A 14,293-nucleotide genomic window follows, 5' to 3' on the forward strand; every position below is an offset into this window, starting at 1 on the left:
CTCCGGGACTGATGTCGAACAGTCGAAGGGACTCCAGGACTGGTGTCGAACAGTCGAAGGGACTCCAGGACTGGTGTCGAACAGTCGTAGGGACTCCAGGACTGGTGTCGAACAGTCGAAGGGACTCCAGGACTGGTGTCGAACAGTCGTAGGGACTCCAGGACTGGTGTCGAACAGTCGAAGGGACTCCGGGACTGGTGTGGAACAGTCGAAGGGACTCCGGGAATGGTGTCGAACAGTCGAAGAGACTCCGGGACTGGTGTCAGGCAGGTCGAAGGGACTCCAGGGCTGGTGTCGAACAGTCGCAGGTACTCCGGGACTGGTGTCGAACAGTCGAAGGGACTCCAGGACTGCTGTCGAACAGTCGAAGGGACTCTGGGACTGGTGTCGAACAGTCGAAGGGACTCTGCGACTGGTGTCGAACAGTCGAAGGGACTCCGGGACTGGTGTCGAACAGTCGCAGGGACTCCGGGACTGGTGACGAACAGTCGAAGGGACTCCGGGACTGGTGTCGAACAGTCGAAGGGACTCCGGGACTGGTGTCGAACAGTCGAAGGGACTCCGGTTCTGGTGTCGAACAGTCGAAGGGACTCCGGGACTGGTGTCGAACAGTCGAAGGGACTCCAGGGCTGGTGTCGAACAGTCGAAGGGACTCCGGGACTGGTGTCGAACAGTCGAAGGGACTCCAGGACTGGTGTCGAACAGGTCGAAGGGACTCCGGGACTGGTGTCGAACAGTCGAAGGGGCTCCAGTACTGGTGTCAAACAGTCGAAGGGACTCTGGGACTGGTGTCGAACAGTCGAAGGGACTCCAGGACTGGTGTCGAACAGTCGAAGGGACTCCGGGGCTGGTGTCGAATAATCGAAGGGACTCCGGGACTGGTGTCGAACAGTCGAAGGGACTCCGGGACTGGTGTCGAACAGTCGAAGGGACTCCAGGACTGTTGTCGGACAGGTCGAAGGGACTCCAGGGCTGGTGTCGAACAGTCGAAGGGACTCCGGGACTGGTGTCGAACAGTCGAAGGGACTCCAGGACTGGTGTCGAACAGTCGAAGGGATTCCGGGACTGGTGTCGAACAGTCGCAGGGACTCCGGGACTGGTGACGAACAGTCGAAGGTACTCCGGGACTGGTGTCGAACAGTCGAACGGACTCCAGGACTGGTGTCGAACAGTCGAAGGGATTCTGGGACTGGTGTCGAACAGTCGAAGGGACTCTGGGACTGGTGTCGAACAGTCGAAGGGACTCCGGGACTGGTGACGAACAGTCGAAGGGACTCTGGGACTGGTGTCGAACAGTCGAAGGGACTCCGGTACTGGTGTCGAACAGTCGAAGGGACTCCGGGACTGGTGTCGAACAGTCGAAGGGACTCCGGGACTGGTGTCGAACAGTCGAAGGGACTCCAGGGCTGGTGTCGAACAGTCGAAGGGACTCCGGGACTGGTGTCGAACAGTCGAAGGGACTCCGGGACTGGTGTCGAACAGTCGAAGGGACTCCAGGACCGGTGTCGAACAGGTCGAAGGGACTCCGGGACTGGTGTCGAACAGTCGAAGGGACTCCGGGACTGGTGTCGAACAGTCGAAGGGACTCCGGGACTGGTGTCGAACAGTCGAAGGGACTCAGGGACTGGTGTCGAACAGTCGAAGGGACTCTGGGACTGGTGTCGAACAGTCGAAGGGACTCTGGGACTGGTGTCGAACAGTCGAAGGGACTCTGGGACTGGTGTCGAACAGTCGAATGGACTCTGGGACTGGTGTCGAACAGTCGAAGGGACTCTGGGACTGGTGTCGAACAGTCGAAGGGACTCCGGGACTGGTGTGGATAAGTCGAAGGGACTCCGGGAATGGTGTCGAACAGTCGAAGAGACTCCGGGACTGGTGTCGGGCAGGTCGAAGGGACTCCAGGGCTGGTGTCTAACAGTCGAAGGGACTCCGGGACTGGTGTCGAACAGTCGAAGGGACTCCGGGACTGGTGTCGAACAGTCGAAGGGACTCTGGGACTGGTGTCGGGCAGGTCGAAGGGACTCCAGGGCTGGTGTCGAACAGTCGAAGGGACTCCGGGACTGGTGTCGAACAGTCGAAGGGACTCCGGGACTGGTGTCGAACAGTCGAAGGGACTCTGGGACTGGTGTCGAACTGTCGAAGGGACTCCGGGACTGGTGTCGAACAGTCGAAGGGACTCCGGGACTGGTGTCGAACAGTCGAAGGGACTCTGGGACTGGTGTCGAACAGTCGAAGGGACTCCGGGACTGGTGTCGAACAGTCGCAGGGACTCCGGGACTGGTGACGAACAGACGAAGGTACTCCGGGACTGGTGTCGAACAGTCGAAGGGACTCCAGGACTGGTGTCGAACAGTCGAAGGGACTCTGGGACTGGTGTCAAACAGTCGAAGGGACTCCGGGACTGGTGTCGAACAGTCGAAGGGACTCCAGGACTGGTGTCGAACAGTCGAAGGGACTCCAGGGCTGGTGTCGAACAGTCGAATGGACTCCGGGACTGGTGTCGAACAGTCGAAGGGACTCCAGGACCGGTGTCGAACAGGTCGCAGGGACTCCGGGACTGGTGTCGAACAGTCGAAGGGACTCCGGGACTGGTGTCGAACTGTCGAAGGGACTCCGGGACTGGTGTCGAACAGTCGAAGGGACTCCAGGACTGGTGTCGAACAGTCGAAGGGACTCCAGGGCTGGTGTCGAACAGTCGAAGGGCCTCCGGGACTGGTGTCGAACAGTCGAAGGGACTCCAGGTCTGGTGTCGAACAGTCGAAGGGACTCTGGGACTGGTGTCAAACAGTCGAAGGGACTCCGGGACTGGTGTCGAACAGTCGAAGGGACTCCAGGACTGGTGTCGAACAGTCGAAGGGACTCCAGGGCTGGTGTCGAACAGTCGAAGGGACTCCGGGACTGGTGTCGAACAGTCGAAGGGACTCCAGGACCGGTGTCGAACAGGTCGAAGGGACTCCGGGACTGGTGTCGAACAGTCGAAGGGACTCCGGGACTGGTGTCGAATAGTCGAAGGGACTCCGCGACTGGTGTCGAACAGTCGAAGGGACTCCGGGACTGGTGTCGAACAGTCGAAGGGACTCTGGGACTGGTGTCGAACAGTCGAAGGGACTCTGGGACTGGTGTCGAACAGTCGAAGGGACTCTGGGACTGGTGTCGAACAGTCGAAGGGACTCTGGGACTGGTGTCGAACAGTCGAAGGGACTCTGGGACTGGTGTCGAACAGTCGAAGGGACTCTGGGACTAGTGTCGAACAGTCGAAGGGACTCTGGGACTGGTGTCGAACAGTCGAAGGGACTCCGGGACTGGTTATGAACAGTCGAAGGGACTCCGGGACTGGTGTCGAACAGTCGAAGGGACTCCAGGACTGGTGTCGAACAGTCGAAGGGACTCCGGGACTGGTGTCGAACAATCGAAGGGACTCTGGGACTGGTGTCGAACAGTCGAAGGGACTCTGGGACTGGTGTCGAACAGTCGAAGGGACTCTGGGACTGGTGTCGAACAGTCGAAGGGACTCAGGGACTGGTGTCGAACAGTCGAAGGGACTCCGGGACTGGTGTCGAACAGTCGAAGGGACTCCGGGACTGGTGTCGAACAGTCGAAGGGACTCCGGGACTGGTGTCGAACAGTCGAAGGGACTCCAGGACTGGTGTCGAACAGTCGAAGGGACTCCAGGGCTGTTGTCGAACAGTCGAAGGGACTCCGGGACTGGTGTCGAACAGTCGAAGGGACTCCGGGACTGATGTCGAACAGTCGAAGGGACTCCAGGACTGGTGTCGAACAGTCGAAGGGACTCCAGGACTGGTGTCGAACAGTCGTAGGGACTCCAGGACTGGTGTCGAACAGTCGAAGGGACTCCAGGACTGGTGTCGAACAGTCGTAGGGACTCCAGGACTGGTGTCGAACAGTCGAAGGGACTCCGGGACTGGTGTGGAACAGTCGAAGGGACTCCGGGAATGGTGTCGAACAATCGAAGAGACTCCGGGACTGGTGTCAGGCAGGTCGAAGGGACTCCAGGGCTGGTGTCGAACAGTCGCAGGTACTCCGGGACTGGTGTCGAACAGTCGAAGGGACTCCAGGACTGCTGTCGAACAGTCGAAGGGACTCTGGGACTGGTGTCGAACAGTCGAAGGGACTCTGGGACTGGTGTCGAACAGTCGAAGGGACTCCGGGACTGGTGTCGAACAGTCGCAGGGACTCCGGGACTGGTGACGAACAGTCGAAGGGACTCCGGGACTGGTGTCGAACAGTCGAAGGGACTCCGGGACTGGTGTCGAACAGTCGAAGGGACTCCGGTTCTGGTGTCGAACAGTCGAAGGGACTCCGGGACTGGTGTCGAACAGTCGAAGGGACTCCAGGGCTGGTGTCGAACAGTCGAAGGGACTCCGGGACTGGTGTCGAACAGTCGAAGGGACTCCAGGACTGGTGTCGAACAGGTCGAAGGGACTCCGGGACTGGTGTCGAACAGTCAAAGGAACTCCGGGACTGGTGTCGAACAGTCGCAGGGACTCCGGGACTGGTGACGAACAGACGAAGGTACTCCGGGACTGGAGTCGAACAGTCGAGGGGACTCCAGGACTGGTGTCGAACAGTCGAAGGGACTCTGGGACTGGTGTCAAACAGTCGAAGGGACTCCGGGACTGGTGTCGAACAGTCGAAGGGACTCCAGGACTGGTGTCGAACAGTCGAAGGGACTCCAGGGCTGGTGTCGAACAGTCAAATGGACTCCGGGACTGGTGTCGAACAGTCGAAGGGACTCCAGGACCGGTGTCGAACAGGTCGAAGGGACTCCGGGACTGGTGTCGAACAGTCGAAGGGACTCCGGGACTGATGTCGAACTGTCGAAGGGACTCCGGGACTGGTGTCGAACTGTCGAAGGGACTCCGGGACTGGTGTCGAACAGTCGAAGGGACTCCAGGACTGGTGTCGAACAGTCGAAGGGACTCCAGGGCTGGTGTCGAACAGTCGAAGGGCCTCCGGGACTGGTGTCGAACAGTCGAAGGGACTCCAGGTCTGGTGTCGAACAGTCGAAGGGACTCTGGGACTGGTGTCAAACAGTCGAAGGGACTCTGGGACTGGTGTCGAACAGTCGAAGGGACTCTGGGACTGGTGTCGAACAGTCGAAGGGACTCTGGGACTAGTGTCGAACAGTCGAAGGGACTCTGGGACTGGTGTCGAACAGTCGAAGGGTCTCCGGGACTGGTTATGAACAGTCGAAGGGACTCCGGGACTGGTGTCGAACAGTCGAAGGGACTCCAGGACTGGTGTCGAACAGTCGAAGGGACTCCGGGACTGGTGTCGAACAATCGAAGGGACTCTGGGACTGGTGTCGAACAGTCGAAGGGATCTGGGACTGGTGTCGAACAGTCGAAGGGACTCTGGGACTGGTGTCGAACAGTCGAAGGGACTCAGGGACTGGTGTCGAACAGTCGAAGGGACTCCGGGACTGGTGTCGAACAGTCGAAGGGACTCCGGGACTGGTGTCGAACAGTCGAAGGGACTCCGGGACTGGTGTCGAACAGTCGAAGGGACTCCAGGACTGGTGTCGAACAGTCGAAGGGACTCCAGGGCTGTTGTCGAACAGTCGAAGGGACTCCGGGACTGGTGTCGAACAGTCGAAGGGACTCCGGGACTGATGTCGAACAGTCGAAGGGACTCCAGGACTGGTGTCGAACAGTCGAAGGGACTCCAGGACTGGTGTCGAACAGTCGTAGGGACTCCAGGACTGGTGTCGAACAGTCGAAGGGACTCCAGGACTGGTGTCGAACAGTCGTAGGGACTCCAGGACTGGTGTCGAACAGTCGAAGGGACTCCGGGACTGGTGTGGAACAGTCGAAGGGACTCCGGGAATGGTGTCGAACAGTCGAAGAGACTCCGGGACTGGTGTCAGGCAGGTCGAAGGGACTCCAGGGCTGGTGTCGAACAGTCGCAGGTACTCCGGGACTGGTGTCGAACAGTCGAAGGGACTCCAGGACTGCTGTCGAACAGTCGAAGGGACTCTGGGACTGGTGTCGAACAGTCGAAGGGACTCTGGGACTGGTGTCGAACAGTCGAAGGGACTCCGGGACTGGTGTCGAACAGTCGCAGGGACTCCGGGACTGGTGACGAACAGTCGAAGGGACTCCGGGACTGGTGTCGAACAGTCGAAGGGACTCCGGGACTGGTGTCGAACAGTCGAAGGGACTCCGGTTCTGGTGTCGAACAGTCGAAGGGACTCCGGGACTGGTGTCGAACAGTCGAAGGGACTCCAGGGCTGTTGTCGAACAGTCGAAGGGACACCGGGACTGGTGTCGAACAGTCGAAGGGATTCCAGGACTGGTGTCGAACAGGTCGAAGGGACTCCGGGACTGGTGTCGAACAGTCGAAGGGGCTCCAGTACTGGTGTCAAACAGTCGAAGGGACTCCGGGACTGGTGTCGAACAGTCGAAGGGACTCCAGGACTGGTGTCGAACAGTCGAAGGGACTCCGGGGCTGGTGTCGAACAATCGAAGGGACTCCGGGACTGGTGTCGAACAGTCGAAGGGACTCCGGGACTGGTGTCGAACAGTCGAAGGGACTCCAGGACTGTTGTCGGACAGGTCGAAGGGACTCCAGGGCTGGTGTCGAACAGTCGAAGGGACTCCGGGACTGGTGTCGAACAGTCGAAGGGACTCCAGGACTGGTGTCGAACAGTCGAAGGGATTCCGGGACTGGTGACGAACAGTCGAAGGGTCTCCGGGACTGGTGTCGAACAGTCGCAGGGACTCCGGGACTGGTGACGAACAGTCGAAGGTACTCCGGGACTGGTGTCGAACAGTCGAACGGACTCCAGGACTGGTGTCGAACAGTCGAAGGGACTCTGGGACTGGTGTCGAACAGTCGAAGGGACTCTGGGACTGGTGTCGAACAGTCGAAGGGACTCCGGGACTGGTGACGAACAGTCGAAGGGACTCTGGGACTGGTGTCGAACAGTCGAAGGGACTCCGGTACTGGTGTCGAACAGTCGAAGGGACTCCGGGACTGGTGTCGAACAGTCGAAGGGACTCCGGGACTGGTGTCGAACAGTCGAAGGGACTCCAGGGCTGGTGTCGAACAGTCGAAGGGACTCCGGGACTGGTGTCGAACAGTCGAAGGGACTCCAGGACTGGTGCCGAACAGGTCGAAGGGACTCCAGTACTGGTGTCGAACAGTCGTAGGGACTCCGGGACTGGTGTCGAACAGTCGAAGGGACTCCAGGGCTGGTGTCGAACAGTCGAAGGGACTCCAGGGCTGGTGTCGAACAGTCGAAGGGACTCCGGGACTGGTGTCGAACAGTCGAAGGGGCTCCAGTACTGGTGTCAAACAGTCGAAGGGACTCCGGGACTGGTGTCGAACAGTCGAAGGGACTCCAGGACTGGTGTCGAACAGTCGAAGGGACTCCGGGGCTGGTGTCGAACAATCGAAGGGACTCCGGGACTGGTGTCGAACAGTCGAAGGGACTCCAGGGCTGGTGTCGAACAGTCGAAGGGACTCCGGGACTGGTGTCGAACAGTCGAAGGGACTCCGGGACTGGTGTCGAACAGTCGAAGGGACTCCGGGACTGGTGTCGAACAGTCGAAGGGACTCCAGAACTGTTGTCGGACAGGTCGAAGGGACTTCAGGGCTGGTGTCGAACAGTCGAAGGGACTCAGGGACTGGTGTCGAACAGTCGAAGGGACTCCAGGACTGGTGTCGAACAGTCGAAGGGACTCCGGGACTGGTGTCGAACAGTCGCAGGGACTCCGGGACTGATGACGAACAGTCGAAGGTACTCCGGGACTGGTGTCAAACAGTCGAACGGACTCCTGGACTGGTGTCGAACAGTCGAAGGGACTCTGGGACTGGTGTCGAACAGTCGAAGGGACTCTGGGACTGGTGTCGAACAGTCGAAGGGACTCCGGGACTGGTGACGAACAGTCGAACGGACTCCGGGACTGGTGTCGAACAGTCGAAGGGACTCCGGGACTGGTGTCGAACAGTCGAAGGGACTCCGGGACTGGTGTCGAACAGTCGAAGGGACTCTGGGACTGGTGTCGAACTGTCGAAGGGACTCCGGGACTGGTGTCGAACAGTCGAAGGGACTCCGGGACTGGTGTCGAACTGTCGAAGGGACTCCGGGACTGGTGTCGAACAGTCGAAGGGACTCCAGGACTGGTGTCGAACAGTCGAAGGGACTCCAGGGCTGGTGTCGAACAGTCGAAGGGACTCCGGGACTGGTGTCGAACAGTCGAAGGGACTCCAGGACTGGTGTCGAACAGGTCGAAGGGACTCCGGGACTGGTGTCGAACAGTCGAAGGGACTCCGGGACTGGTGTCGAATAGTCGAAGGGACTCCAGGACTGGTGTCGAACAGTCGTAGGGACTCCGGGACTGGTGTCGAACAGTCGAAGGGACTCCGGGACTGGTGTCGAACAGTCGAAGGGACTCTGGGACTGGTGTCGAACAGTCGAAGGGACTCCGGGACTGGTGTCGAACAGTCGAAGGGACTCCGGGACTGGTGTCGAACAGTCGAAGGGACTCTGGGACTGGTGTCGAACAGTCGAAGGGACTCTGGGACTGGTGTCGAACAGTCGAAGGGACTCCGGGACTGGTGTCGAACAGTCGCAGGGACTCCGGGACTGGTGACGAACAGTCGAAGGTACTCCGGGACTGGTGTCGAACAGTCGAAGGGACTCCAGGACTGGTGTCGAACAGTCGAAGGGACTCTGGGATTGGTGTCAAACAGTCGAAGGGACTCCGGGACTGGTGTCGAACAGTCGAAGGGACTCCAGGACTGGTGTCGAACAGTCGAAGGGACTCCAGGGCTGGTGTCGAACAGTCGAATGGACTCCGGGACTGGTGTCGAACAGTCGAAGGGACTCCAGGACCGGTGTCGAACAGGTCGAAGGGACTCCGGGACTGGTGTCGAACAGTCGAATGGACTCCGGGACTGGTGTCGAACTGTCGAAGGGACTCCGGGACTGGTGTCGAACTGTCGAAGGGACTCCGGGACTGGTGTCGAACAGTCGAAGGGACTCCAGGACTGGTGTCGAACAGTCGAAGGGACTCCAGGGCTGGTGTCGAACAGTCGAAGGGACTCCGGGACTGGTGTCGAACAGTCGAAGGGACTCCAGGTCTGGTGTCCACCAGTCGAAGGGACTCTGGGACTGGTGTCAAACAGTCAAAGGGACTCCGGGACTGGTGTCGAACAGTCGAAGGGACTCCAGGACTGGTGTCGAACAGTCGAAGGGACTCCAGGACTGGTGTCGAACAGTCGAAGGGACTCTAGGACTGGTGTCGAACAGTCGAAGGGACTCCGGGACTGGTGTCGAACAGTCGCAGGGACTCCGGGACTGGTGACGAACAGTCGAAGGTACTCCGGGACTGGTGTCGAACAGTCGAAGGGACTCCAGGACTGGTGTCGAACAGTCGAAGGGACTCTGGGACTGGTGTCAAACAGTCGAAGGGACTCCGGGACTGGTGTCGAACAGTCGAAGGGACTCCAGGACTGGTGTCGAACAGTCGAAGGGACTCCAGGGCTGGTGTCGAACAGTCGAATGGACTCCGGGACTGGTGTCGAACAGTCGAAGGGACTCCAGGACCGGTGTCGAACAGGTCGAAGGGACTCCGGGACTGGTGTCGAACAGTCGAATGGACTCCGGGACTGGTGTCGAACTGTCGAAGGGACTCCGGGACTGGTGTCGAACTGTCGAAGGGACTCCGGGACTGGTGTCGAACAGTCGAAGGGACTCCAGGACTGGTGTCGAACAGTCGAAGGGACTCCAGGGCTGGTGTCGAACAGTCGAAGGGACTCCGGGACTGGTGTCGAACAGTCGAAGGGACTCCAGGTCTGGTGTCCACCAGTCGAAGGGACTCTGGGACTGGTGTCAAACAGTCAAAGGGACTCCGGGACTGGTGTCGAACAGTCGAAGGGACTCCAGGACTGGTGTCGAACAGTCGAAGGGACTCCAGGGCTGGTGTCGAACAGTCGAAGGGACTCCGGGACTGGTGTCGAACAGTCGAAGGAACTCCAGGACCGGTGTCGAACAGGTCGAAGGGACTCCGGGACTGGTGTCGAACAGTCGAAGGGACTCCGGGACTGGTGTCGAATAGTCGAAGGGACTCCGGGACTGGTGTCGAACAGTCGAAGGGACTCCAGGACCGGTGTCGAACAGGTCGAAGGGACTCCGGGACTGGTGTCGAACAGTCGAAGGGACTCCGGGACTGGTGTCGAACTGTCGAAGGGACTCCGGGACTGGTGTCGAACTGTCGAAGGGACTCCGGGACTGGTGTCGAACAGTCGAAGGGACTCCGGGACTGGTGTCGAACAGTCGAAGGGACTCCGGGACTGGTGTCGAACAGTCGAAGGGACTCCGGGACTGGTGTCGAACAGTCGAAGGGACTCCGGGACTGGTGTCGAACAGTCGAAGGGACTCCAGGACTGGTGTCGAACAGTCGAAGGGACTCCAGGGCTGGTGTCGAACAGTCGAAGGGACTCCGGGACTGGTGTCAAACAGTCGAAGGGACTCCGGGACTGGTGTCGAACAGTCGAAGGGACTCTGGGACTGGTGTCAAACAGTCGAAGGGACTCCGGGACTGGTGTCGAACAGTCAAAGGGACTCCGGGACTGGTGTTGAACAGTCAAAGGGACTCTGGGACTGGTGTCAAACAGTCGAAGGGACTCCGGGACTGGTGTCGAACAGTCAAAGGGACTCCAGGACCGGTGTCGAACAGGTCGAAGGGACTCCGGGACTGGTGTCGAACAGTCGAAGGGACTCCAGGACTGGTGTCGAACAGTCGAAGGGACTCCAGGGCTGTTGTCGAACAGTCGAAGGGACTCCGGGACTGGTGTCGAACAGTCGAAGGGACTCCGGGACTGATGTCGAACAGTCGAAGGGACTCCAGGACTGGTGTCGAACAGTCGAAGGGACTCCAGGACTGGTGTCGAACAGTCGTAGGGACTCCAGGACTGGTGTCGAACAGTCGAAGGGACTCCAGGACTGGTGTCGAACAGTCGTAGGGACTCCAGGACTGGTGTCGAACAGTCGAAGGGACTCCGGGACTGGTGTGGAACAGTCGAAGGGACTCCGGGAATGGTGTCGAACAGTCGAAGAGACTCCGGGACTGGTGTCGGGCAGGTCGAAGGGACTCCATGGCTGGTGTCGAACAGTCGCAGGGACTCCGGGACTGGTGTCGAACAGTCGAAGGGACTCCAGGACTGCTGTCGAACAGTCGAAGGGACTCTGGGACTGTTGTCGAACAGTCGAAGGGACTCTGGGACTGGTGTCGAACAGTCGAAGGGACTCCGGGACTGGTGTCGAACAGTCGCAGGGACTCCGGGACTGGTGACGAACAGTCGAAGGGACTCCGGGACTGGTGTCGAACAGTCGAAGGGACTCCGGGACTGGTGTCGAACAGTCGAAGGGACTCCGGTTCTGGTGTCGAACAGTCGAAGGGACTCCGGGACTGGTGTCGAACAGTCGAAGGGACTCTGGGACTGGTGTCGAACAGTCGAAAGGACTCCGGGACTGGTGTCGAACAGTCGAAGGGACTCCAGGACTGGTGTCGAACAGGTCGAAGGGACTCCGGGACTGGTGTCGAACAGTCGAAGGGGCTCCAGTCCTGGTGTCAAACAGTCGAAGGGACTCCGGGACTGGTGTCGAACAGTCGAAGGGACTCCAGGACTGGTGTCGAACAGTCGAAGGGACTCCGGGGCTGGTGTCGAACAATCGAAGGGACTCCGGGACTGTTGTCGAACAGTCGAAGGGACTCCAGGTCTGGTGTCGAACAGTCGAAGGGACTCCGGGACTGGTGTCGAACAGTCGAAGGGACTCCGGGACTGGTGTCGAACAGTCGAAGGGACTCCGGGACTGGTGTCGAACAGTCGAAGGGACTCCAGGACTGTTGTCGGACAGGTCGAAGGGACTCCAGGGCTGGTGTCGTACAGTCGAAGGGACTCCGGGACTGGTGTCGAACAGTCGAAGGGACTCCAGGACTGGTGTCGAACAGTCGAAGGGATTCCGGGACTGGTGTCGAACAGTCGCAGGGACTCCGGGACTGGTGACGAACAGTCGAAGGTACTCCGGGACTGGTGTCGAACAGTCGAACGGACTCCAGGACTGGTGTCGAACAGTCGAAGGGACTCCGGGACTGGTGTCGAACAGTCGAAGGGACTCTGGGACTGGTGTCGAACAGTCGAAGGGACTCCGGGACTGGTGACGAACAGTCGAAGGGACCCTGGGACTGGTGTCGAACAGTCGAAGGGACTCCGGTACTGGTGTCGAACAGTCGAAGGGACTCCGGGACTGGTGTCGAACAGTCGAAGGGACTCCAGGACTGGTGTCGAACAGGTCGAAGGGACTCCGGGACTGGTGTCGAACAGTCGAAGGGGCTCCGGGACTGGTGTCGAACAGTCGAAGGGACTCCAGGACTGGTGTCGAACAGTCGAAGGGACTCCAGGACTGGTGTCGAACAGTCGAAGGGACTCCGGGACTGGTGTCGAACAGTCGAAGGGACTCCAGGGCTGGTGTCGAACAGTCGAAGGGACTCCGAGACTGGTGTCGAACAGTCGAAGGGACTCCAGGACTGGTGTGGAACAGTCGAAGGGACTCCGGGACTGGTGTCGAACAGTCGAAGGGACTCCGGGACTGGTGTCGAACAGTCGAAGGGACTCCGGGACTGGTGTCGAACAGTCGAAGGGACTCCGGGACTGGTGTCGAACAGTCGAAGGGACTCCGGGACTGGTGTCGAACAGTCGAAGGGACTCCAGGACTGGTGTCGAACAGTCGAAGGGACTCCGGGACTGGTGTCGAACAGTCGAAGGGACTCCGGGACTGGTGTCGAACTGTCGAAGGGACTCCGGGACTGGTGTCGAACTGTCGAAGGGACTCCGGGACTGGTGTCGAACAGTCGAAGGGACTCCAGGACTGGTGTCGAACAGTCGAAGGGACTCCGGAACTGGTGTCGAATAGTCGAAGGGGCTCCGGGACTGGTGTCGAACAGTCGAAGGGACTCCAGGACTGGTGTCGAACAGTCGAAGGGACTCCGGGACTGGTGTCGAACAGTCGAAGGGACTCAGGGACTGGTGTCGAACTGTCGAAGGGACTCCGGGACTGGTGTCGAACTGTCGAAGGGACTCCGGGACTGGTGTCGAACAGTCGAAGGGACTCCGGGACTGGTGTCGAACAGTCGAAGGGACTCCGGGACTGGTGTCGAACAGTCGAAGGGACTCCGGGACTGGTGTCGAACAGTCGAAGGGACTCCGGGACTGGTGTCGAACAGTCGAAGGGACTCCAGGACTGGTGTGGAACAGTCGAAGGGACTCCGGGACTGGTGTCGAACAGTCGAAGGGACTCCGGGACTGGTGTCGAACAGTCGAAGGGACTCCGGGACTGGTGTCGAACAGTCGAAGGGACTCCGGGACTGGTGTCGAACAGTCGAAGGGGCTCCGGGACTGGTGTCGAACAGTCGAAGGGACTCCAGGACTGGTGTCGAACAGTCGAAGGGACTCCGGGACTGGTGTCGAACAGTCGAAGGGACTCCGGGACTGGTGTCGAACTGTCGAAGGGACTCCGGGACTGGTGTCGAACTGTCGAAGGGACTCCGGGACTGGTGTCGAACAGTCGAAGGGACTCCAGGACTGGTGTCGAACAGTCGAAGGGACTCCGGGACTGGTGTCGAATAGTCGAAGGGACTCCAGGACTGGTGTCGAACAGTCGAAGGGACTCCGGGACTGGTGTCGAACAGTCGAAGGGACTCCGGGACTGGTGTCGAACAGTCGAAGGGACTCCGGGACTGGTGTCGAACAGTCGAAGGGACTCCGGGACTGGTGTCGAACAGTCGAAGGGACTCCGGGAATGGTGTCGAACAGTCGAAGGGACTCCGGGACTGGTGTCGAACAGTCGCAGGGACGCCGGGACTGGTGACGAACAGTCGAAGGTACTCCGGGACTGGTGTCGAACAGTCGAAGGGACTCCAGGACTGGTGTCGAACAGTCGAAGGGACTCAGGGACTGGTGTCAAACAGTCGAAGGGACTCCGGGACTGGTGTCGAACAGTCGAAGGGACTCCAGGACTGGTGTCGAACAGTCGAAGGGACTCCAGGACTGGTGTCGAACAGTCGAAGGGACTCCGGGACTGGTGTCGAACAGCCGAAGGAACTCCGGGACTGGTGTCGAACAGTCGAAGGGACTCCCGGACTGGTGTCGAACAGTCGAAGGGACTCCGGGACTGGTGTCGAACAGTCGAAGGGACTCCCGGACTGGTGTCGAACAGTCGAAGGGACTCCGGGACTGGAGTCGAATAGTCGAAGGGACTCCGGGA

Source organism: Pristiophorus japonicus, chromosome 5, assembly GCF_044704955.1.
Source record: "Pristiophorus japonicus isolate sPriJap1 chromosome 5, sPriJap1.hap1, whole genome shotgun sequence".
Classification (NCBI taxonomy): domain Eukaryota; kingdom Metazoa; phylum Chordata; class Chondrichthyes; family Pristiophoridae; genus Pristiophorus; species Pristiophorus japonicus.